The sequence below is a fragment of the Mesoplodon mirus genome (genome assembly GCF_964341445.2).
Source record: "Mesoplodon mirus genome assembly, chromosome: 7".
Taxonomy (NCBI): domain Eukaryota; kingdom Metazoa; phylum Chordata; class Mammalia; order Artiodactyla; family Ziphiidae; genus Mesoplodon; species Mesoplodon mirus.
In genome coordinates, this window is record NC_138983.1 from 80,078,540 (window position 1) to 80,104,526 (window position 25,987).

The window sequence follows — 25,987 nt, forward strand, 5'->3', positions numbered from 1 at the left end:
CCAGGTGCTTGCGACTCCTTCCTGGGCGCTCACCCCAGGGCACAGTGTAGCTAGAGTGCCAACTCAATGGGACCTCTAGTCTCGAGGTAAGGTGCACCTTTCCCCACGACCAGAGATAGGGGTGCACCACTTTGCAGGAAGTCTTCGTCAATGGACGGCTTTAGCTTTAGTATGCCTCACAGCGCTCAAGACTCTCACGTGGGCACTTCTCTCCAAGGAAGGACACTGTGTACCAAAAAGCCTTCGGAGCACAGTCAAGGGCTACACAGCTCTGGGAACACCCCTCACTCTGCAGTTGGAGGGGCCGGGAACTAAGTTGTTCTCCTATGGCGAGCGTTCCACAGCTTGGAAACAGCCTCAGGAACGCGGTTCTCGGCAGCCTTTCTTTCCATGCGGGTCTGCCACGTTGAGGAAACCTACGCTGCCCTGAAAGAAACCACCGGGGCTCCAATTCAGTTTGGGGACTCCTGCTCGACGGCCCTCTAAGTGATGCCGAAAACTAGACTTTAGGTCCAGCCCGAAAGAAAGTGGAGATTCACCCTGAGCATTCCTACGCATCTGGAACATCCAAAGTCACCTTAGGCCTCCTGAGGCCTTTTAGAGGATTATGCCATTCACCACAGGCAGAACACACTGCATCCACAAGTTTCATCGCAGAGGGCCGAACTGTGTTCCAAGGGTCTCCTTTGGGTTGTCAGGGAAGAGAGGTGCATGTGCCGGGTGAGCCAGGTTGTAATTGAGAAGCCTGGAGAAAGGCAGCGTTTTCCCCATTTGGAAGGTAGGTAGTGGCGGCCTCAAGGCTGACTGAAAGACATTGCTGTTACCCGTCTGCCGGTCACTTGTAGGAATGCCTCAGTGAAGAAAGTGCGTTTTCCCCTACGAATCCAGGTGGTCTCCAGGGCCTTGCTAGGAGCTCATCCCACGCTTGCCCTAGCTAAAGTGCCAAGTGAACGTGACCCCGAGCCTCAAGGTAAGCACGAGTGTCTCCCAGCAGCAAAGTTTGGTGTGCAGCCACCTCCATGCACCCTGGCTCCTCTACGGCTTTCCGTAGGCCTGAGAGAGTCGCGTATGAATTCCCTTCTGAGGGAGAGCGTGTGTGCTGGGAGTCCCCTTTGTGTTTTCCGAGCCACATGACACAGCACAGACGGTTGGGGTCAAGTCTTTCTATGCAGAGGGAAGGGCAATGAACTGCTTCTCGCTTGCATAGCTTGATTTCTACAGCTGTAAGGCAGCCCCAGGACAACGTTTCTGCCAGTATTACACTCAACGTGGCTCTCCCTCTGTGGAGGCCCCCTGAACTGCACGGAAAGAAACCCTGAGCCTAAAGTGCATCCTGGCAAGTCTTACCTGTCATCTCTCTGTTGTGACCAAGGTACACTGTAGGTCCAGCCTGACAGAAAATACAGGAAAACCGGTAAAATTGGGAGGCATTTGGACTCTCCGAAGTCACCTCGGCCTGACTTAGTCATTAAGCGGGTAACGCTACTCATGGCATGCAAAGCACGCCGCGTCCAAACACGTGTGATCATAGAAAGGCCCAGTGTGGCTCAAAGTCTCCAGTCGTCAGTCCGACAGTGCCGGTAAATGCGCTGTGGGGTCACGTTGGAAACAGGAGCATGCGGGAGAAGCCCGACTTTCCCCCTTTGGAGAGCAACTTCGGTGCAGCTTCCAAGCTGCCTGAAAACCACACCAGCAGGACACTATTCACGCCACAGATGCCTCTGACGAGCAGTGAGATTTTCCAAAAGAAACCAGGTGCTTGCGACTCCTTCCTGGGCGCTCACCCCAGGGCACAGTGTAGCTAGAGTGCCAACTCAATGGGACCTCTAGTCTCGAGGTAAGGTGCACCTTTCCCCACGACCAGAGATAGGGGTGCACCACTTTGCAGGAAGTCTTCGTCAATGGACGGCTTTAGCTTTAGTATGCCTCACAGCGCTCAAGACTCTCACGTGGGCACTTCTCTCCAAGGAAGGACACTGTGTACCAAAAAGCCTTCGGAGCACAGTCAAGGGCTACACAGCTCTGGGAACACCCCTCACTCTGCAGTTGGAGGGGCCGGGAACTAAGTTGTTCTCCTATGGCGAGCGTTCCACAGCTTGGAAACAGCCTCAGGAACGCGGTTCTCGGCAGCCTTTCTTTCCATGCGGGTCTGCCACGTTGAGGAAACCTACGCTGCCCTGAAAGAAACCACCGGGGCTCCAATTCAGTTTGGCGACTCCTGCTCGACGGCCCTCTAAGTGATGCCGAAAACTAGACTTTAGGTCCAGCCCGAAAGAAAGTGGAGATTCACCCTGAGCATTCCTACGCATCTGGAACATCCAAAGTCACCTTAGGCCTCCTGAGGCCTTTTAGAGGATTATGCCATTCACCACAGGCAGAACACACTGCATCCACAAGTTTCATCGCAGAGGGCCGAACTGTGTTCCAAGGGTCTCCTTTGGGTTGTCAGGGAAGAGAGGTGCATGTGCTGGGTGAGCCAGGTTGTAATTGAGAAGCCTGGAGAAAGGCAGCGTTTTCCCCATTTGGAAGGTAGGTAGTGGCGGCCTCAAGGCTGACTGAAAGACATTGCTGTTACCCGTCTGCCGGTCACTTGTAGGAATGCCTCAGTGAAGAAAGTGCGTTTTCCCCTACGAATCCAGGTGGTCTCCAGGGCCTTGCTAGGAGCTCATCCCACGCTTGCCCTAGCTAAAGTGCCAAGTGAACGTGACCCCGAGCCTCAAGGTAAGCACGAGTGTCTCCCAGCAGCAAAGTTTGGTGTGCAGCCACCTCCATGCACCCTGGCTCCTCTACGGCTTTCCGTAGGCCTGAGAGAGTCGCGTATGAATTCCCTTCTGAGGGAGAGCGTGTGTGCTGGGAGTCCCCTTTGTGTTTTCCGAGCCACATGACACAGCACAGACGGTTGGGGTCAAGTCTTTCTATGCAGAGGGAAGGGCAATGAACTGCTTCTCGCTTGCATAGCTTGATTTCTACAGCTGTAAGGCAGCCCCAGGACAACGTTTCTGCCAGTATTACACTCAACGTGGCTCTCCCTCTGTGGAGGCCCCCTGAACTGCACGGAAAGAAACCCTGAGCCTAAAGTGCATCCTGGCAAGTCTTACCTGTCATCTCTCTGTTGTGACCAAGGTACACTGTAGGTCCAGCCTGACAGAAAATACAGGAAAACCGGTAAAATTGGGAGGCATTTGGACTCTCCGAAGTCACCTCGGCCTGACTTAGTCATTAAGCGGGTAACGCTACTCATGGCATGCAAAGCACGCCGCGTCCAAACACGTGTGATCATAGAAAGGCCCAGTGTGGCTCAAAGTCTCCAGTCGTCAGTCCGACAGTGCCGGTAAATGCGCTGTGGGGTCACGTTGGAAACAGGAGCATGCGGGAGAAGCCCGACTTTCCCCCTTTGGAGAGCAACTTCGGTGCAGCTTCCAAGCTGCCTGAAAACCACACCAGCAGGACACTATTCACGCCACAGATGCCTCTGACGAGCAGTGAGATTTTCCAAAAGAAACCAGGTGCTTGCGACTCCTTCCTGGGCGCTCACCCCAGGGCACAGTGTAGCTAGAGTGCCAACTCAATGGGACCTCTAGTCTCGAGGTAAGGTGCACCTTTCCCCACGACCAGAGATAGGGGTGCACCACTTTGCAGGAAGTCTTCGTCAATGGACGGCTTTAGCTTTAGTATGCCTCACAGCGCTCAAGACTCTCACGTGGGCACTTCTCTCCAAGGAAGGACACTGTGTACCAAAAAGCCTTCGGAGCACAGTCAAGGGCTACACAGCTCTGGGAACACCCCTCACTCTGCAGTTGGAGGGGCCGGGAACTAAGTTGTTCTCCTATGGCGAGCGTTCCACAGCTTGGAAACAGCCTCAGGAACGCGGTTCTCGGCAGCCTTTCTTTCCATGCGGGTCTGCCACGTTGAGGAAACCTACGCTGCCCTGAAAGAAACCACCGGGGCTCCAATTCAGTTTGGCGACTCCTGCTCGACGGCCCTCTAAGTGATGCCGAAAACTAGACTTTAGGTCCAGCCCGAAAGAAAGTGGAGATTCACCCTGAGCATTCCTACGCATCTGGAACATCCAAAGTCACCTTAGGCCTCCTGAGGCCTTTTAGAGGATTATGCCATTCACCACAGGCAGAACACACTGCATCCACAAGTTTCATCGCAGAGGGCCGAACTGTGTTCCAAGGGTCTCCTTTGGGTTGTCAGGGAAGAGAGGTGCATGTGCTGGGTGAGCCAGGTTGTAATTGAGAAGCCTGGAGAAAGGCAGCGTTTTCCCCATTTGGAAGGTAGGTAGTGGCGGCCTCCAGGCTGACTGAAAGACATTGCTGTTACCCGTCTGCCGGTCACTTGTAGGAATGCCTCAGTGAAGAAAGTGCGTTTTCTCCTACGAATCCAGGTGGTCTCCAGGGCCTTGCTAGGAGCTCATCCCACGCTTGCCCTAGCTAAAGTGCCAAGTGAACGTGACCCCGAGCCTCAAGGTAAGCACGAGTGTCTCCCAGCAGCAAAGTTTGGTGCGCAGCCACCTCCATGCACCCTGGCTCCTCTACGGCTTTCCGTAGGCCTGAGAGAGTCGCGTATGAATTCCCTTCTGAGGGAGAGCGTGTGTGCTGGGAGTCCCCTTTGTGTTTTCCGAGCCACATGACACAGCACAGACGGTTGGGGTCAAGTCTTTCTATGCAGAGGGAAGGGCAATGAACTGCTTCTCGCTTGCATAGCTTGATTTCTACAGCTGTAAGGCAGCCCCAGGACAACGTTTCTGCCAGTATTACACTCAACGTGGCTCTCCCTCTGTGGAGGCCCCCTGAACTGCACGGAAAGAAACCCTGAGCCTAAAGTGCATCCTGGCAAGTCTTACCTGTCATCTCTCTGTTGTGACCAAGGTACACTGTAGGTCCAGCCTGACAGAAAATACAGGAAAACCGGTAAAATTGGGAGGCATTTGGACTCTCCGAAGTCACCTCGGCCTGACTTAGTCATTAAGCGGGTAACGCTACTCATGGCATGCAAAGCACGCCGCGTCCAAACACGTGTGATCATAGAAAGGCCCAGTGTGGCTCAAAGTCTCCAGTCGTCAGTCCGACAGTGCCGGTAAATGCGCTGTGGGGTCACGTTGGAAACAGGAGCATGCGGGAGAAGCCCGACTTTCCCCCTTTGGAGAGCAACTTCGGTGCAGCTTCCAAGCTGCCTGAAAACCACACCAGCAGGACACTATTCACGCCACAGATGCCTCTGACGAGCAGTGAGATTTTCCAAAAGAAACCAGGTGCTTGCGACTCCTTCCTGGGCGCTCACCCCAGGGCACAGTGTAGCTAGAGTGCCAACTCAATGTGACCTCTAGTCTCGAGGTAAGGTGCACCTTTCCCCACGACCAGAGATAGGGGTGCACCACTTTGCAGGAAGTCTTCGTCAATGGACGGCTTTAGCTTTAGTATGCCTCACAGCGCTCAAGACTCTCACGTGGGCACTTCTCTCCAAGGAAGGACACTGTGTACCAAAAAGCCTTCGGAGCACAGTCAAGGGCTACACAGCTCTGGGAACACCCCTCACTCTGCAGTTGGAGGGGCCTGGAACTAAGTTGTTCTCCTATGGCGAGCGTTCCACAGCTTGGAAACAGCCTCAGGAACGCGGTTCTCGGCAGCCTTTCTTTCCATGCGGGTCTGCCACGTTGAGGAAACCTACGCTGCCCTGAAAGAAACCACCGGGGCTCCAATTCAGTTTGGCGACTCCTGCTCGACGGCCCTCTAAGTGATGCCGAAAACTAGACTTTAGGTCCAGCCCGAAAGAAAGTGGAGATTCACCCTGAGCATTCCTACGCATCTGGAACATCCAAAGTCACCTTAGGCCTCCTGAGGCCTTTTAGAGGATTATGCCATTCACCACAGGCAGAACACACTGCATCCACAAGTTTCATCGCAGAGGGCCGAACTGTGTTCCAAGGGTCTCCTTTGGGTTGTCAGGGAAGAGAGGTGCATGTGCTGGGTGAGCCAGGTTGTAATTGAGAAGCCTGGAGAAAGGCAGCGTTTTCCCCATTTGGAAGGTAGGTAGTGGCGGCCTCCAGGCTGACTGAAAGACATTGCTGTTACCCGTCTGCCGGTCACTTGTAGGAATGCCTCAGTGAAGAAAGTGCGTTTTCTCCTACGAATCCAGGTGGTCTCCAGGGCCTTGCTAGGAGCTCATCCCACGCTTGCCCTAGCTAAAGTGCCAAGTGAACGTGACCCCGAGCCTCAAGGTAAGCACGAGTGTCTCCCAGCAGCAAAGTTTGGTGCGCAGCCACCTCCATGCACCCTGGCTCCTCTACGGCTTTCCGTAGGCCTGAGAGAGTCGCGTATGAATTCCCTTCTGAGGGAGAGCGTGTGTGCTGGGAGTCCCCTTTGTGTTTTCCGAGCCACATGACACAGCACAGACGGTTGGGGTCAAGTCTTTCTATGCAGAGGGAAGGGCAATGAACTGCTTCTCGCTTGCATAGCTTGATTTCTACAGCTGTAAGGCAGCCCCAGGACAACGTTTCTGCCAGTATTACACTCAACGTGGCTCTCCCTCTGTGGAGGCCCCCTGAACTGCACGGAAAGAAACCCTGAGCCTAAAGTGCATCCTGGCAAGTCTTACCTGTCATCTCTCTGTTGTGACCAAGGTACACTGTAGGTCCAGCCTGACAGAAAATACAGGAAAACCGGTAAAATTGGGAGGCATTTGGACTCTCCGAAGTCACCTCGGCCTGACTTAGTCATTAAGCGGGTAACGCTACTCATGGCATGCAAAGCACGCCGCGTCCAAACACGTGTGATCATAGAAAGGCCCAGTGTGGCTCAAAGTCTCCAGTCGTCAGTCCGACAGTGCCGGTAAATGCGCTGTGGGGTCACGTTGGAAACAGGAGCATGCGGGAGAAGCCCGACTTTCCCCCTTTGGAGAGCAACTTCGGTGCAGCTTCCAAGCTGCCTGAAAACCACACCAGCAGGACACTATTCACGCCACAGATGCCTCTGACGAGCAGTGAGATTTTCCAAAAGAAACCAGGTGCTTGCGACTCCTTCCTGGGCGCTCACCCCAGGGCACAGTGTAGCTAGAGTGCCAACTCAATGGGACCTCTAGTCTCGAGGTAAGGTGCACCTTTCCCCACGACCAGAGATAGGGGTGCACCACTTTGCAGGAAGTCTTCGTCAATGGACGGCTTTAGCTTTAGTATGCCTCACAGCGCTCAAGACTCTCACGTGGGCACTTCTCTCCAAGGAAGGACACTGTGTACCAAAAAGCCTTCGGAGCACAGTCAAGGGCTACACAGCTCTGGGAACACCCCTCACTCTGCAGTTGGAGGGGCCGGGAACTAAGTTGTTCTCCTATGGCGAGCGTTCCACAGCTTGGAAACAGCCTCAGGAACGCGGTTCTCGGCAGCCTTTCTTTCCATGCGGGTCTGCCACGTTGAGGAAACCTACGCTGCCCTGAAAGAAACCACCGGGGCTCCAATTCAGTTTGGCGACTCCTGCTCGACGGCCCTCTAAGTGATGCCGAAAACTAGACTTTAGGTCCAGCCCGAAAGAAAGTGGAGATTCACCCTGAGCATTCCTACGCATCTGGAACATCCAAAGTCACCTTAGGCCTCCTGAGGCCTTTTAGAGGATTATGCCATTCACCACAGGCAGAACACACTGCATCCACAAGTTTCATCGCAGAGGGCCGAACTGTGTTCCAAGGGTCTCCTTTGGGTTGTCAGGGAAGAGAGGTGCATGTGCTGGGTGAGCCAGGTTGTAATTGAGAAGCCTGGAGAAAGGCAGCGTTTTCCCCATTTGGAAGGTAGGTAGTGGCGGCCTCAAGGCTGACTGAAAGACATTGCTGTTACCCGTCTGCCGGTCACTTGTAGGAATGCCTCAGTGAAGAAAGTGCGTTTTCCCCTACGAATCCAGGTGGTCTCCAGGGCCTTGCTAGGAGCTCATCCCACGCTTGCCCTAGCTAAAGTGCCAAGTGAACGTGACCCCGAGCCTCAAGGTAAGCACGAGTGTCTCCCAGCAGCAAAGTTTGGTGTGCAGCCACCTCCATGCACCCTGACTCCTCTACGGCTTTCCGTAGGCCTGAGAGAGTCGCGTATGAATTCCCTTCTGAGGGAGAGCGTGTGTGCTGGGAGTCCCCTTTGTGTTTTCCGAGCCACATGACACAGCACAGACGGTTGGGGTCAAGTCTTTCTATGCAGAGGGAAGGGCAATGAACTGCTTCTCGCTTGCATAGCTTGATTTCTACAGCTGTAAGGCAGCCCCAGGACAACGTTTCTGCCAGTATTACACTCAACGTGGCTCTCCCTCTGTGGAGGCCCCCTGAACTGCACGGAAAGAAACCCTGAGCCTAAAGTGCATCCTGGCAAGTCTTACCTGTCATCTCTCTGTTGTGACCAAGGTACACTGTAGGTCCAGCCTGACAGAAAATACAGGAAAACCGGTAAAATTGGGAGGCATTTGGACTCTCCGAAGTCACCTCGGCCTGACTTAGTCATTAAGCGGGTAACGCTACTCATGGCATGCAAAGCACGCCGCGTCCAAACACGTGTGATCATAGAAAGGCCCAGTGTGGCTCAAAGTCTCCAGTCGTCAGTCCGACAGTGCCGGTAAATGCGCTGTGGGGTCACGTTGGAAACAGGAGCATGCGGGAGAAGCCCGACTTTCCCCCTTTGGAGAGCAACTTCGGTGCAGCTTCCAAGCTGCCTGAAAACCACACCAGCAGGACACTATTCACGCCACAGATGCCTCTGACGAGCAGTGAGATTTTCCAAAAGAAACCAGGTGCTTGCGACTCCTTCCTGGGCGCTCACCCCAGGGCACAGTGTAGCTAGAGTGCCAACTCAATGGGACCTCTAGTCTCGAGGTAAGGTGCACCTTTCCCCACGACCAGAGATAGGGGTGCACCACTTTGCAGGAAGTCTTCGTCAATGGACGGCTTTAGCTTTAGTATGCCTCACAGCGCTCAAGACTCTCACGTGGGCACTTCTCTCCAAGGAAGGACACTGTGTACCAAAAAGCCTTCGGAGCACAGTCAAGGGCTACACAGCTCTGGGAACACCCCTCACTCTGCAGTTGGAGGGGCCGGGAACTAAGTTGTTCTCCTATGGCGAGCGTTCCACAGCTTGGAAACAGCCTCAGGAACGCGGTTCTCGGCAGCCTTTCTTTCCATGCGGGTCTGCCACGTTGAGGAAACCTACGCTGCCCTGAAAGAAACCACCGGGGCTCCAATTCAGTTTGGCGACTCCTGCTCGACGGCCCTCTAAGTGATGCCGAAAACTAGACTTTAGGTCCAGCCCGAAAGAAAGTGGAGATTCACCCTGAGCATTCCTACGCATCTGGAACATCCAAAGTCACCTTAGGCCTCCTGAGGCCTTTTAGAGGATTATGCCATTCACCACAGGCAGAACACACTGCATCCACAAGTTTCATCGCAGAGGGCCGAACTGTGTTCCAAGGGTCTCCTTTGGGTTGTCAGGGAAGAGAGGTGCATGTGCTGGGTGAGCCAGGTTGTAATTGAGAAGCCTGGAGAAAGGCAGCGTTTTCCCCATTTGGAAGGTAGGTAGTGGCGGCCTCCAGGCTGACTGAAAGACATTGCTGTTACCCGTCTGCCGGTCACTTGTAGGAATGCCTCAGTGAAGAAAGTGCGTTTTCTCCTACGAATCCAGGTGGTCTCCAGGGCCTTGCTAGGAGCTCATCCCACGCTTGCCCTAGCTAAAGTGCCAAGTGAACGTGACCCCGAGCCTCAAGGTAAGCACGAGTGTCTCCCAGCAGCAAAGTTTGGTGCGCAGCCACCTCCATGCACCCTGGCTCCTCTACGGCTTTCCGTAGGCCTGAGAGAGTCGCGTATGAATTCCCTTCTGAGGGAGAGCGTGTGTGCTGGGAGTCCCCTTTGTGTTTTCCGAGCCACATGACACAGCACAGACGGTTGGGGTCAAGTCTTTCTATGCAGAGGGAAGGGCAATGAACTGCTTCTCGCTTGCATAGCTTGATTTCTACAGCTGTAAGGCAGCCCCAGGACAACGTTTCTGCCAGTATTACACTCAACGTGGCTCTCCCTCTGTGGAGGCCCCCTGAACTGCACGGAAAGAAACCCTGAGCCTAAAGTGCATCCTGGCAAGTCTTACCTGTCATCTCTCTGTTGTGACCAAGGTACACTGTAGGTCCAGCCTGACAGAAAATACAGGAAAACCGGTAAAATTGGGAGGCATTTGGACTCTCCGAAGTCACCTCGGCCTGACTTAGTCATTAAGCGGGTAACGCTACTCATGGCATGCAAAGCACGCCGCGTCCAAACACGTGTGATCATAGAAAGGCCCAGTGTGGCTCAAAGTCTCCAGTCGTCAGTCCGACAGTGCCGGTAAATGCGCTGTGGGGTCACGTTGGAAACAGGAGCATGCGGGAGAAGCCCGACTTTCCCCCTTTGGAGAGCAACTTCGGTGCAGCTTCCAAGCTGCCTGAAAACCACACCAGCAGGACACTATTCACGCCACAGATGCCTCTGACGAGCAGTGAGATTTTCCAAAAGAAACCAGGTGCTTGCGACTCCTTCCTGGGCGCTCACCCCAGGGCACAGTGTAGCTAGAGTGCCAACTCAATGGGACCTCTAGTCTCGAGGTAAGGTGCACCTTTCCCCACGACCAGAGATAGGGGTGCACCACTTTGCAGGAAGTCTTCGTCAATGGACGGCTTTAGCTTTAGTATGCCTCACAGCGCTCAAGACTCTCACGTGGGCACTTCTCTCCAAGGAAGGACACTGTGTACCAAAAAGCCTTCGGAGCACAGTCAAGGGCTACACAGCTCTGGGAACACCCCTCACTCTGCAGTTGGAGGGGCCGGGAACTAAGTTGTTCTCCTATGGCGAGCGTTCCACAGCTTGGAAACAGCCTCAGGAACGCGGTTCTCGGCAGCCTTTCTTTCCATGCGGGTCTGCCACGTTGAGGAAACCTACGCTGCCCTGAAAGAAACCACCGGGGCTCCAATTCAGTTTGGCGACTCCTGCTCGACGGCCCTCTAAGTGATGCCGAAAACTAGACTTTAGGTCCAGCCCGAAAGAAAGTGGAGATTCACCCTGAGCATTCCTACGCATCTGGAACATCCAAAGTCACCTTAGGCCTCCTGAGGCCTTTTAGAGGATTATGCCATTCACCACAGGCAGAACACACTGCATCCACAAGTTTCATCGCAGAGGGCCGAACTGTGTTCCAAGGGTCTCCTTTGGGTTGTCAGGGAAGAGAGGTGCATGTGCTGGGTGAGCCAGGTTGTAATTGAGAAGCCTGGAGAAAGGCAGCGTTTTCCCCATTTGGAAGGTAGGTAGTGGCGGCCTCAAGGCTGACTGAAAGACATTGCTGTTACCCGTCTGCCGGTCACTTGTAGGAATGCCTCAGTGAAGAAAGTGCGTTTTCCCCTACGAATCCAGGTGGTCTCCAGGGCCTTGCTAGGAGCTCATCCCACGCTTGCCCTAGCTAAAGTGCCAAGTGAACGTGACCCCGAGCCTCAAGGTAAGCACGAGTGTCTCCCAGCAGCAAAGTTTGGTGTGCAGCCACCTCCATGCACCCTGACTCCTCTACGGCTTTCCGTAGGCCTGAGAGAGTCGCGTATGAATTCCCTTCTGAGGGAGAGCGTGTGTGCTGGGAGTCCCCTTTGTGTTTTCCGAGCCACATGACACAGCACAGACGGTTGGGGTCAAGTCTTTCTATGCAGAGGGAAGGGCAATGAACTGCTTCTCGCTTGCATAGCTTGATTTCTACAGCTGTAAGGCAGCCCCAGGACAACGTTTCTGCCAGTATTACACTCAACGTGGCTCTCCCTCTGTGGAGGCCCCCTGAACTGCACGGAAAGAAACCCTGAGCCTAAAGTGCATCCTGGCAAGTCTTACCTGTCATCTCTCTGTTGTGACCAAGGTACACTGTAGGTCCAGCCTGACAGAAAATACAGGAAAACCGGTAAAATTGGGAGGCATTTGGACTCTCCGAAGTCACCTCGGCCTGACTTAGTCATTAAGCGGGTAACGCTACTCATGGCATGCAAAGCACGCCGCGTCCAAACACGTGTGATCATAGAAAGGCCCAGTGTGGCTCAAAGTCTCCAGTCGTCAGTCCGACAGTGCCGGTAAATGCGCTGTGGGGTCACGTTGGAAACAGGAGCATGCGGGAGAAGCCCGACTTTCCCCCTTTGGAGAGCAACTTCGGTGCAGCTTCCAAGCTGCCTGAAAACCACACCAGCAGGACACTATTCACGCCACAGATGCCTCTGACGAGCAGTGAGATTTTCCAAAAGAAACCAGGTGCTTGCGACTCCTTCCTGGGCGCTCACCCCAGGGCACAGTGTAGCTAGAGTGCCAACTCAATGGGACCTCTAGTCTCGAGGTAAGGTGCACCTTTCCCCACGACCAGAGATAGGGGTGCACCACTTTGCAGGAAGTCTTCGTCAATGGACGGCTTTAGCTTTAGTATGCCTCACAGCGCTCAAGACTCTCACGTGGGCACTTCTCTCCAAGGAAGGACACTGTGTACCAAAAAGCCTTCGGAGCACAGTCAAGGGCTACACAGCTCTGGGAACACCCCTCACTCTGCAGTTGGAGGGGCCGGGAACTAAGTTGTTCTCCTATGGCGAGCGTTCCACAGCTTGGAAACAGCCTCAGGAACGCGGTTCTCGGCAGCCTTTCTTTCCATGCGGGTCTGCCACGTTGAGGAAACCTACGCTGCCCTGAAAGAAACCACCGGGGCTCCAATTCAGTTTGGCGACTCCTGCTCGACGGCCCTCTAAGTGATGCCGAAAACTAGACTTTAGGTCCAGCCCGAAAGAAAGTGGAGATTCACCCTGAGCATTCCTACGCATCTGGAACATCCAAAGTCACCTTAGGCCTCCTGAGGCCTTTTAGAGGATTATGCCATTCACCACAGGCAGAACACACTGCATCCACAAGTTTCATCGCAGAGGGCCGAACTGTGTTCCAAGGGTCTCCTTTGGGTTGTCAGGGAAGAGAGGTGCATGTGCTGGGTGAGCCAGGTTGTAATTGAGAAGCCTGGAGAAAGGCAGCGTTTTCCCCATTTGGAAGGTAGGTAGTGGCGGCCTCAAGGCTGACTGAAAGACATTGCTGTTACCCGTCTGCCGGTCACTTGTAGGAATGCCTCAGTGAAGAAAGTGCGTTTTCCCCTACGAATCCAGGTGGTCTCCAGGGCCTTGCTAGGAGCTCATCCCACGCTTGCCCTAGCTAAAGTGCCAAGTGAACGTGACCCCGAGCCTCAAGGTAAGCACGAGTGTCTCCCAGCAGCAAAGTTTGGTGCGCAGCCACCTCCATGCACCCTGACTCCTCTACGGCTTTCCGTAGGCCTGAGAGAGTCGCGTATGAATTCCCTTCTGAGGGAGAGCGTGTGTGCTGGGAGTCCCCTTTGTGTTTTCCGAGCCACATGACACAGCACAGACGGTTGGGGTCAAGTCTTTCTATGCAGAGGGAAGGGCAATGAACTGCTTCTCGCTTGCATAGCTTGATTTCTACAGCTGTAAGGCAGCCCCAGGACAACGTTTCTGCCAGTATTACACTCAACGTGGCTCTCCCTCTGTGGAGGCCCCCTGAACTGCACGGAAAGAAACCCTGAGCCTAAAGTGCATCCTGGCAAGTCTTACCTGTCATCTCTCTGTTGTGACCAAGGTACACTGTAGGTCCAGCCTGACAGAAAATACAGGAAAACCGGTAAAATTGGGAGGCATTTGGACTCTCCGAAGTCACCTCGGCCTGACTTAGTCATTAAGCGGGTAACGCTACTCATGGCATGCAAAGCACGCCGCGTCCAAACACGTGTGATCATAGAAAGGCCCAGTGTGGCTCAAAGTCTCCAGTCGTCAGTCCGACAGTGCCGGTAAATGCGCTGTGGGGTCACGTTGGAAACAGGAGCATGCGGGAGAAGCCCGACTTTCCCCCTTTGGAGAGCAACTTCGGTGCAGCTTCCAAGCTGCCTGAAAACCACACCAGCAGGACACTATTCACGCCACAGATGCCTCTGACGAGCAGTGAGATTTTCCAAAAGAAACCAGGTGCTTGCGACTCCTTCCTGGGCGCTCACCCCAGGGCACAGTGTAGCTAGAGTGCCAACTCAATGGGACCTCTAGTCTCGAGGTAAGGTGCACCTTTCCCCACGACCAGAGATAGGGGTGCACCACTTTGCAGGAAGTCTTCGTCAATGGACGGCTTTAGCTTTAGTATGCCTCACAGCGCTCAAGACTCTCACGTGGGCACTTCTCTCCAAGGAAGGACACTGTGTACCAAAAAGCCTTCGGAGCACAGTCAAGGGCTACACAGCTCTGGGAACACCCCTCACTCTGCAGTTGGAGGGGCCGGGAACTAAGTTGTTCTCCTATGGCGAGCGTTCCACAGCTTGGAAACAGCCTCAGGAACGCGGTTCTCGGCAGCCTTTCTTTCCATGCGGGTCTGCCACGTTGAGGAAACCTACGCTGCCCTGAAAGAAACCACCGGGGCTCCAATTCAGTTTGGGGACTCCTGCTCGACGGCCCTCTAAGTGATGCCGAAAACTAGACTTTAGGTCCAGCCCGAAAGAAAGTGGAGATTCACCCTGAGCATTCCTACGCATCTGGAACATCCAAAGTCACCTTAGGCCTCCTGAGGCCTTTTAGAGGATTATGCCATTCACCACAGGCAGAACACACTGCATCCACAAGTTTCATCGCAGAGGGCCGAACTGTGTTCCAAGGGTCTCCTTTGGGTTGTCAGGGAAGAGAGGTGCATGTGCTGGGTGAGCCAGGTTGTAATTGAGAAGCCTGGAGAAAGGCAGCGTTTTCCCCATTTGGAAGGTAGGTAGTGGCGGCCTCAAGGCTGACTGAAAGACATTGCTGTTACCCGTCTGCCGGTCACTTGTAGGAATGCCTCAGTGAAGAAAGTGCGTTTTCCCCTACGAATCCAGGTGGTCTCCAGGGCCTTGCTAGGAGCTCATCCCACGCTTGCCCTAGCTAAAGTGCCAAGTGAACGTGACCCCGAGCCTCAAGGTAAGCACGAGTGTCTCCCAGCAGCAAAGTTTGGTGCGCAGCCACCTCCATGAACCCTGGCTCCTCTACGGCTTTCCGTAGGCCTGAGAGAGTCGCGTATGAATTCCCTTCTGAGGGAGAGCGTGTGTGCTGGGAGTCCCCTTTGTGTTTTCCGAGCCACATGACACAGCACAGACGGTTGGGGTCAAGTCTTTCTATGCAGAGGGAAGGGCAATGAACTGCTTCTCGCTTGCATAGCTTGATTTCTACAGCTGTAAGGCAGCCCCAGGACAACGTTTCTGCCAGTATTACACTCAACGTGGCTCTCCCTCTGTGGAGGCCCCCTGAACTGCACGGAAAGAAACCCTGAGCCTAAAGTGCATCCTGGCAAGTCTTACCTGTCATCTCTCTGTTGTGACCAAGGTACACTGTAGGTCCAGCCTGACAGAAAATACAGGAAAACCGGTAAAATTGGGAGGCATTTGGACTCTCCGAAGTCACCTCGGCCTGACTTAGTCATTAAGCGGGTAACGCTACTCATGGCATGCAAAGCACGCCGCGTCCAAACACGTGTGATCATAGAAAGGCCCAGTGTGGCTCAAAGTCTCCAGTCGTCAGTCCGACAGTGCCGGTAAATGCGCTGTGGGGTCACGTTGGAAACAGGAGCATGCGGGAGAAGCCCGACTTTCCCCCTTTGGAGAGCAACTTCGGTGCAGCTTCCAAGCTGCCTGAAAACCACACCAGCAGGACACTATTCACGCCACAGATGCCTCTGACGAGCAGTGAGATTTTCCAAAAGAAACCAGGTGCTTGCGACTCCTTCCTGGGCGCTCACCCCAGGGCACAGTGTAGCTAGAGTGCCAACTCAATGGGACCTCTAGTCTCGAGGTAAGGTGCACCTTTCCCCACGACCAGAGATAGGGGTGCACCACTTTGCAGGAAGTCTTCGTCAATGGACGGCTTTAGCTTTAGTATGCCTCACAGCGCTCAAGACTCTCACGTGGGCACTTCTCTCCAAGGAAGGACACTGTGTACCAAAAAGCCTTCGGAGCACAGTCAAGGGCTACACAGCTCTGGGAACACCCCTCACTCTGCAGTTGGAGGGGCCGGGAACTAAGTTGTTCTCCTATGGCGAGCGTTCCACAGCTTGGAAACAGCCTCAGGAACGCGGTTCTCGGCAGCCTTTCTTTCCATGCGGGTCTGCCATGTTGAGGAAACCTACGCTGCCCTGAAAGAAACCACCGGGGCTCCAATTCAGTTTGGCGACTCCTGCTCGACGGCCCTCTAAGTGATGCCGAAAACTAGACTTTAGGTCCAGCCCGAAAGAAAGTGGAGATTCACCCTGAGCATTCCTACGCATCTGGAACATCCAAAGTCACCTTAGGCCTCCTGAGGCCTTTTAGAGGATTATGCCATTCACCACAGGCAGAACACACTGCATCCACAAGTTTCATCGCAGAGGGCCGAACTGTGTTCCAAGGGTCTCCTTTGGGTTGTCAGGGAAGAGAGGTGCATGTGCCGGGTGAGCCAGGTTGTAATTGAGAAGCCTGGAGAAAGGCAGCGTTTTCCCCATTTGGAAGGTAGGTAGTGGCGGCCTCAAGGCTGACTGAAAGACATTGCTGTTACCCGTCTGCCGGTCACTTGTAGGAATGCCTCAGTGAAGAAAGTGCGTTTTCCCCTACGAATCCAGGTGGTCTCCAGGGCCTTGCTAGGAGCTCATCCCACGCTTGCCCTAGCTAAAGTGCCAAGTGAACGTGACCCCGAGCCTCAAGGTAAGCACGAGTGTCTCCCAGCAGCAAAGTTTGGTGCGCAGCCACCTCCATGCACCCTGACTCCTCTACGGCTTTCCGTAGGCCTGAGAGAGTCGCGTATGAATTCCCTTCTGAGGGAGAGCGTGTGTGCTGGGAGTCCCCTTTGTGTTTTCCGAGCCACATGACACAGCACAGACGGTTGGGGTCAAGTCTTTCTATGCAGAGGGAAGGGCAATGAACTGCTTCTCGCTTGCATAGCTTGATTTCTACAGCTGTAAGGCAGCCCCAGGACAACGTTTCTGCCAGTATTACACTCAACGTGGCTCTCCCTCTGTGGAGGCCCCCTGAACTGCACGGAAAGAAACCCTGAGCCTAAAGTGCATCCTGGCAAGTCTTACCTGTCATCTCTCTGTTGTGACCAAGGTACACTGTAGGTCCAGCCTGACAGAAAATACAGGAAAACCGGTAAAATTGGGAGGCATTTGGACTCTCCGAAGTCACCTCGGCCTGACTTAGTCATTAAGCGGGTAACGCTACTCATGGCATGCAAAGCACGCCGCGTCCAAACACGTGTGATCATAGAAAGGCCCAGTGTGGCTCAAAGTCTCCAGTCGTCAGTCCGACAGTGCCGGTAAATGCGCTGTGGGGTCACGTTGGAAACAGGAGCATGCGGGAGAAGCCCGACTTTCCCCCTTTGGAGAGCAACTTCGGTGCAGCTTCCAAGCTGCCTGAAAACCACACCAGCAGGACACTATTCACGCCACAGATGCCTCTGACGAGCAGTGAGATTTTCCAAAAGAAACCAGGTGCTTGCGACTCCTTCCTGGGCGCTCACCCCAGGGCACAGTGTAGCTAGAGTGCCAACTCAATGGGACCTCTAGTCTCGAGGTAAGGTGCACCTTTCCCCACGACCAGAGATAGGGGTGCACCACTTTGCAGGAAGTCTTCGTCAATGGACGGCTTTAGCTTTAGTATGCCTCACAGCGCTCAAGACTCTCACGTGGGCACTTCTCTCCAAGGAAGGACACTGTGTACCAAAAAGCCTTCGGAGCACAGTCAAGGGCTACACAGCTCTGGGAACACCCCTCACTCTGCAGTTGGAGGGGCCGGGAACTAAGTTGTTCTCCTATGGCGAGCGTTCCACAGCTTGGAAACAGCCTCAGGAACGCGGTTCTCGGCAGCCTTTCTTTCCATGCGGGTCTGCCACGTTGAGGAAACCTACGCTGCCCTGAAAGAAACCACCGGGGCTCCAATTCAGTTTGGGGACTCCTGCTCGACGGCCCTCTAAGTGATGCCGAAAACTAGACTTTAGGTCCAGCCCGAAAGAAAGTGGAGATTCACCCTGAGCATTCCTACGCATCTGGAACATCCAAAGTCACCTTAGGCCTCCTGAGGCCTTTTAGAGGATTATGCCATTCACCACAGGCAGAACACACTGCATCCACAAGTTTCATCGCAGAGGGCCGAACTGTGTTCCAAGGGTCTCCTTTGGGTTGTCAGGGAAGAGAGGTGCATGTGCTGGGTGAGCCAGGTTGTAATTGAGAAGCCTGGAGAAAGGCAGCGTTTTCCCCATTTGGAAGGTAGGTAGTGGCGGCCTCAAGGCTGACTGAAAGACATTGCTGTTACCCGTCTGCCGGTCACTTGTAGGAATGCCTCAGTGAAGAAAGTGCGTTTTCCCCTACGAATCCAGGTGGTCTCCAGGGCCTTGCTAGGAGCTCATCCCACGCTTGCCCTAGCTAAAGTGCCAAGTGAACGTGACCCCGAGCCTCAAGGTAAGCACGAGTGTCTCCCAGCAGCAAAGTTTGGTGTGCAGCCACCTCCATGAACCCTGGCTCCTCTACGGCTTTCCGTAGGCCTGAGAGAGTCGCGTATGAATTCCCTTCTGAGGGAGAGCGTGTGTGCTGGGAGTCCCCTTTGTGTTTTCCGAGCCACATGACACAGCACAGACGGTTGGGGTCAAGTCTTTCTATGCAGAGGGAAGGGCAATGAACTGCTTCTCGCTTGCATAGCTTGATTTCTACAGCTGTAAGGCAGCCCCAGGACAACGTTTCTGCCAGTATTACACTCAACGTGGCTCTCCCTCTGTGGAGGCCCCCTGAACTGCACGGAAAGAAACCCTGAGCCTAAAGTGCATCCTGGCAAGTCTTACCTGTCATCTCTCTGTTGTGACCAAGGTACACTGTAGGTCCAGCCTGACAGAAAATACAGGAAAACCGGTAAAATTGGGAGGCATTTGGACTCTCCGAAGTCACCTCGGCCTGACTTAGTCATTAAGCGGGTAACGCTACTCATGGCATGCAAAGCACGCCGCGTCCAAACACGTGTGATCATAGAAAGGCCCAGTGTGGCTCAAAGTCTCCAGTCGTCAGTCCGACAGTGCCGGTAAATGCGCTGTGGGGTCACGTTGGAAACAGGAGCATGCGGGAGAAGCCCGACTTTCCCCCTTTGGAGAGCAACTTCGGTGCAGCTTCCAAGCTGCCTGAAAACCACACCAGCAGGACACTATTCACGCCACAGATGCCTCTGACGAGCAGTGAGATTTTCCAAAAGAAACCAGGTGCTTGCGACTCCTTCCTGGGCGCTCACCCCAGGGCACAGTGTAGCTAGAGTGCCAACTCAATGGGACCTCTAGTCTCGAGGTAAGGTGCACCTTTCCCCACGACCAGAGATAGGGGTGCACCACTTTGCAGGAAGTCTTCGTCAATGGACGGCTTTAGCTTTAGTATGCCTCACAGCGCTCAAGACTCTCACGTGGGCACTTCTCTCCAAGGAAGGACACTGTGTACCAAAAAGCCTTCGGAGCACAGTCAAGGGCTACACAGCTCTGGGAACACCCCTCACTCTGCAGTTGGAGGGGCCGGGAACTAAGTTGTTCTCCTATGGCGAGCGTTCCACAGCTTGGAAACAGCCTCAGGAACGCGGTTCTCGGCAGCCTTTCTTTCCATGCGGGTCTGCCACGTTGAGGAAACCTACGCTGCCCTGAAAGAAACCACCGGGGCTCCAATTCAGTTTGGGGACTCCTGCTCGACGGCCCTCTAAGTGATGCCGAAAACTAGACTTTAGGTCCAGCCCGAAAGAAAGTGGAGATTCACCCTGAGCATTCCTACGCATCTGGAACATCCAAAGTCACCTTAGGCCTCCTGAGGCCTTTTAGAGGATTATGCCATTCACCACAGGCAGAACACACTGCATCCACAAGTTTCATCGCAGAGGGCCGAACTGTGTTCCAAGGGTCTCCTTTGGGTTGTCAGGGAAGAGAGGTGCATGTGCCGGGTGAGCCAGGTTGTAATTGAGAAGCCTGGAGAAAGGCAGCGTTTTCCCCATTTGGAAGGTAGGTAGTGGCGGCCTCAAGGCTGACTGAAAGACATTGCTGTTACCCGTCTGCCGGTCACTTGTAGGAATGCCTCAGTGAAGAAAGTGCGTTTTCCCCTACGAATCCAGGTGGTCTCCAGGGCCTTGCTAGGAGCTCATCCCACGCTTGCCCTAGCTAAAGTGCCAAGTGAACGTGACCCCGAGCCTCAAGGTAAGCACGAGTGTCTCCCAGCAGCAAAGTTTGGTGTGCAGCCACCTCCATGCACCCTGGCTCCTCTACGGCTTTCCGTAGGCCTGAGAGAGTCGCGTATGAATTCCCTTCTGAGGGAGAGCGTGTGTGCTGGGAGTCCCCTTTGTGTTTTCCGAGCCACATGACACAGCACAGACGGTTGGGGTCAAGTCTTTCTATGCAGAGGGAAGGGCAATGAACTGCTTCTCGCTTGCATAGCTTGATTTCTACAGCTGTAAGGCAGCCCCAGGACAACGTTTCTGCCAGTATTACACTCAACGTGGCTCTCCCTCTGTGGAGGCCCCCTGAACTGCACGGAAAGAAACCCTGAGCCTAAAGTGCATCCTGGCAAGTCTTACCTGTCATCTCTCTGTTGTGACCAAGGTACACTGTAGGTCCAGCCTGACAGAAAATACAGGAAAACCGGTAAAATTGGGAGGCATTTGGACTCTCCGAAGTCACCTCGGCCTGACTTAGTCATTAAGCGGGTAACGCTACTCATGGCATGCAAAGCACGCCGCGTCCAAACACGTGTGATCATAGAAAGGCCCAGTGTGGCTCAAAGTCTCCAGTCGTCAGTCCGACAGTGCCGGTAAATGCGCTGTGGGGTCACGTTGGAAACAGGAGCATGCGGGAGAAGCCCGACTTTCCCCCTTTGGAGAGCAACTTCGGTGCAGCTTCCAAGCTGCCTGAAAACCACACCAGCAGGACACTATTCACGCCACAGATGCCTCTGACGAGCAGTGAGATTTTCCAAAAGAAACCAGGTGCTTGCGACTCCTTCCTGGGCGCTCACCCCAGGGCACAGTGTAGCTAGAGTGCCAACTCAATGGGACCTCTAGTCTCGAGGTAAGGTGCACCTTTCCCCACGACCAGAGATAGGGGTGCACCACTTTGCAGGAAGTCTTCGTCAATGGACGGCTTTAGCTTTAGTATGCCTCACAGCGCTCAAGACTCTCACGTGGGCACTTCTCTCCAAGGAAGGACACTGTGTACCAAAAAGCCTTCGGAGCACAGTCAAGGGCTACACAGCTCTGGGAACACCCCTCACTCTGCAGTTGGAGGGGCCGGGAACTAAGTTGTTCTCCTATGGCGAGCGTTCCACAGCTTGGAAACAGCCTCAGGAACGCGGTTCTCGGCAGCCTTTCTTTCCATGCGGGTCTGCCACGTTGAGGAAACCTACGCTGCCCTGAAAGAAACCACCGGGGCTCCAATTCAGTTTGGCGACTCCTGCTCGACGGCCCTCTAAGTGATGCCGAAAACTAGACTTTAGGTCCAGCCCGAAAGAAAGTGGAGATTCACCCTGAGCATTCCTACGCATCTGGAACATCCAAAGTCACCTTAGGCCTCCTGAGGCCTTTTAGAGGATTATGCCATTCACCACAGGCAGAACACACTGCATCCACAAGTTTCATCGCAGAGGGCCGAACTGTGTTCCAAGGGTCTCCTTTGGGTTGTCAGGGAAGAGAGGTGCATGTGCTGGGTGAGCCAGGTTGTAATTGAGAAGCCTGGAGAAAGGCAGCGTTTTCCCCATTTGGAAGGTAGGTAGTGGCGGCCTCAAGGCTGACTGAAAGACATTGCTGTTACCCGTCTGCCGGTCACTTGTAGGAATGCCTCAGTGAAGAAAGTGCGTTTTCCCCTACGAATCCAGGTGGTCTCCAGGGCCTTGCTAGGAGCTCATCCCACGCTTGCCCTAGCTAAAGTGCCAAGTGAACGTGACCCCGAGCCTCAAGGTAAGCACGAGTGTCTCCCAGCAGCAAAGTTTGGTGTGCAGCCACCTCCATGCACCCTGGCTCCTCTACGGCTTTCCGTAGGCCTGAGAGAGTCGCGTATGAATTCCCTTCTGAGGGAGAGCGTGTGTGCTGGGAGTCCCCTTTGTGTTTTCCGAGCCACATGACACAGCACAGACGGTTGGGGTCAAGTCTTTCTATGCAGAGGGAAGGGCAATGAACTGCTTCTCGCTTGCATAGCTTGATTTCTACAGCTGTAAGGCAGCCCCAGGACAACGTTTCTGCCAGTATTACACTCAACGTGGCTCTCCCTCTGTGGAGGCCCCCTGAACTGCACGGAAAGAAACCCTGAGCCTAAAGTGCATCCTGGCAAGTCTTACCTGTCATCTCTCTGTTGTGACCAAGGTACACTGTAGGTCCAGCCTGACAGAAAATACAGGAAAACCGGTAAAATTGGGAGGCATTTGGACTCTCCGAAGTCACCTCGGCCTGACTTAGTCATTAAGCGGGTAACGCTACTCATGGCATGCAAAGCACGCCGCGTCCAAACACGTGTGATCATAGAAAGGCCCAGTGTGGCTCAAAGTCTCCAGTCGTCAGTCCGACAGTGCCGGTAAATGCGCTGTGGGGTCACGTTGGAAACAGGAGCATGCGGGAGAAGCCCGACTTTCCCCCTTTGGAGAGCAACTTCGGTGCAGCTTCCAAGCTGCCTGAAAACCACACCAGCAGGACACTATTCACGCCACAGATGCCTCTGACGAGCAGTGAGATTTTCCAAAAGAAACCAGGTGCTTGCGACTCCTTCCTGGGCGCTCACCCCAGGGCACAGTGTAGCTAGAGTGCCAACTCAATGGGACCTCTAGTCTCGAGGTAAGGTGCACCTTTCCCCACGACCAGAGATAGGGGTGCACCACTTTGCAGGAAGTCTTCGTCAATGGACGGCTTTAGCTTTAGTATGCCTCACAGCGCTCAAGACTCTCACGTGGGCACTTCTCTCCAAGGAAGGACACTGTGTACCAAAAAGCCTTCGGAGCACAGTCAAGGGCTACACAGCTCTGGGAACACCCCTCACTCTGCAGTTGGAGGGGCCGGGAACTAAGTTGTTCTCCTATGGCGAGCGTTCCACAGCTTGGAAACAGCCTCAGGAACGCGGTTCTCGGCAGCCTTTCTTTCCATGCGGGTCTGCCACGTTGAGGAAACCTACGCTGCCCTGAAAGAAACCACCGGGGCTCCAATTCAGTTTGGCGACTCCTGCTCGACGGCCCTCTAAGTGATGCCGAAAACTAGACTTTAGGTCCAGCCCGAAAGAAAGTGGAGATTCACCCTGAGCATTCCTACGCATCTGGAACATCCAAAGTCACCTTAGGCCTCCTGAGGCCTTTTAGAGGATTATGCCATTCACCACAGGCAGAACACACTGCATCCACAAGTTTCATCGCAGAGGGCCGAACTGTGTTCCAAGGGTCTCCTTTGGGTTGTCAGGGAAGAGAGGTGCATGTGCTGGGTGAGCCAGGTTGTAATTGAGAAGCCTGGAGAAAGGCAGCGTTTTCCCCATTTGGAAGGTAGGTAGTGGCGGCCTCCAGGCTGACTGAAAGACATTGCTGTTACCCGTCTGCCGGTCACTTGTAGGAATGCCTCAGTGAAGAAAGTGCGTTTTCTCCTACGAATCCAGGTGGTCTCCAGGGCCTTGCTAGGAGCTCATCCCACGCTTGCCCTAGCTAAAGTGCCAAGTGAACGTGACCCCGAGCCTCAAGGTAAGCACGAGTGTCTCCCAGCAGCAAAGTTTGGTGCGCAGCCACCTCCATGCACCCTGGCTCCTCTACGGCTTTCCGTAGGCCTGAGAGAGTCGCGTATGAATTCCCTTCTGAGGGAGAGCGTGTGTGCTGGGAGTCCCCTTTGTGTTTTCCGAGCCACATGACACAGCACAGACGGTTGGGGTCAAGTCTTTCTATGCAGAGGGAAGGGCAATGAACTGCTTCTCGCTTGCATAGCTTGATTTCTACAGCTGTAAGGCAGCCCCAGGACAACGTTTCTGCCAGTATTACACTCAACGTGGCTCTCCCTCTGTGGAGGCCCCCTGAACTGCACGGAAAGAAACCCTGAGCCTAAAGTGCATCCTGGCAAGTCTTACCTGTCATCTCTCTGTTGTGACCAAGGTACACTGTAGGTCCAGCCTGACAGAAAATACAGGAAAACCGGTAAAATTGGGAGGCATTTGGACTCTCCGAAGTCACCTCGGCCTGACTTAGTCATTAAGCGGGTAACGCTACTCATGGCATGCAAAGCACGCCGCGTCCAAACACGTGTGATCATAGAAAGGCCCAGTGTGGCTCAAAGTCTCCAGTCGTCAGTCCGACAGTGCCGGTAAATGCGCTGTGGGGTCACGTTGGAAACAGGAGCATGCGGGAGAAGCCCGACTTTCCCCCTTTGGAGAGCAACTTCGGTGCAGCTTCCAAGCTGCCTGAAAACCACACCAGCAGGACACTATTCACGCCACAGATGCCTCTGACGAGCAGTGAGATTTTCCAAAAGAAACCAGGTGCTTGCGACTCCTTCCTGGGCGCTCACCCCAGGGCACAGTGTAGCTAGAGTGCCAACTCAATGTGACCTCTAGTCTCGAGGTAAGGTGCACCTTTCCCCACGACCAGAGATAGGGGTGCACCACTTTGCAGGAAGTCTTCGTCAATGGACGGCTTTAGCTTTAGTATGCCTCACAGCGCTCAAGACTCTCACGTGGGCACTTCTCTCCAAGGAAGGACACTGTGTACCAAAAAGCCTTCGGAGCACAGTCAAGGGCTACACAGCTCTGGGAACACCCCTCACTCTGCAGTTGGAGGGGCCGGGAACTAAGTTGTTCTCCTATGGCGAGCGTTCCACAGCTTGGAAACAGCCTCAGGAACGCGGTTCTCGGCAGCCTTTCTTTCCATGCGGGTCTGCCACGTTGAGGAAACCTACGCTGCCCTGAAAGAAACCACCGGGGCTCCAATTCAGTTTGGCGACTCCTGCTCGACGGCCCTCTAAGTGATGCCGAAAACTAGACTTTAGGTCCAGCCCGAAAGAAAGTGGAGATTCACCCTGAGCATTCCTACGCATCTGGAACATCCAAAGTCACCTTAGGCCTCCTGAGGCCTTTTAGAGGATTATGCCATTCACCACAGGCAGAACACACTGCATCCACAAGTTTCATCGCAGAGGGCCGAACTGTGTTCCAAGGGTCTCCTTTGGGTTGTCAGGGAAGAGAGGTGCATGTGCTGGGTGAGCCAGGTTGTAATTGAGAAGCCTGGAGAAAGGCAGCGTTTTCCCCATTTGGAAGGTAGGTAGTGGCGGCCTCCAGGCTGACTGAAAGACATTGCTGTTACCCGTCTGCCGGTCACTTGTAGGAATGCCTCAGTGAAGAAAGTGCGTTTTCTCCTACGAATCCAGGTGGTCTCCAGGGCCTTGCTAGGAGCTCATCCCACGCTTGCCCTAGCTAAAGTGCCAAGTGAACGTGACCCCGAGCCTCAAGGTAAGCACGAGTGTCTCCCAGCAGCAAAGTTTGGTGCGCAGCCACCTCCATGCACCCTGGCTCCTCTACGGCTTTCCGTAGGCCTGAGAGAGTCGCGTATGAATTCCCTTCTGAGGGAGAGCGTGTGTGCTGGGAGTCCCCTTTGTGTTTTCCGAGCCACATGACACAGCACAGACGGTTGGGGTCAAGTCTTTCTATGCAGAGGGAAGGGCAATGAACTGCTTCTCGCTTGCATAGCTTGATTTCTACAGCTGTAAGGCAGCCCCAGGACAACGTTTCTGCCAGTATTACACTCAACGTGGCTCTCCCTCTGTGGAGGCCCCCTGAACTGCACGGAAAGAAACCCTGAGCCTAAAGTGCATCCTGGCAAGTCTTACCTGTCATCTCTCTGTTGTGACCAAGGTACACTGTAGGTCCAGCCTGACAGAAAATACAGGAAAACCGGTAAAATTGGGAGGCATTTGGACTCTCCGAAGTCACCTCGGCCTGACTTAGTCATTAAG

The 25,987-nt window shown here is 54.1% G+C and overlaps 1 pseudogene across 1 annotated transcript in view; it reads left to right on the plus strand.

Annotated features, from left to right (window-relative positions):
* The window catches only part of LOC309808828 (centrosomal protein of 78 kDa-like), a 1,511,271-nt pseudogene that overhangs the window by 838,602 nt on the left and 646,682 nt on the right, over window positions 1–25,987 (plus strand). The gene's annotated exons all lie outside the window — the stretch shown is intronic.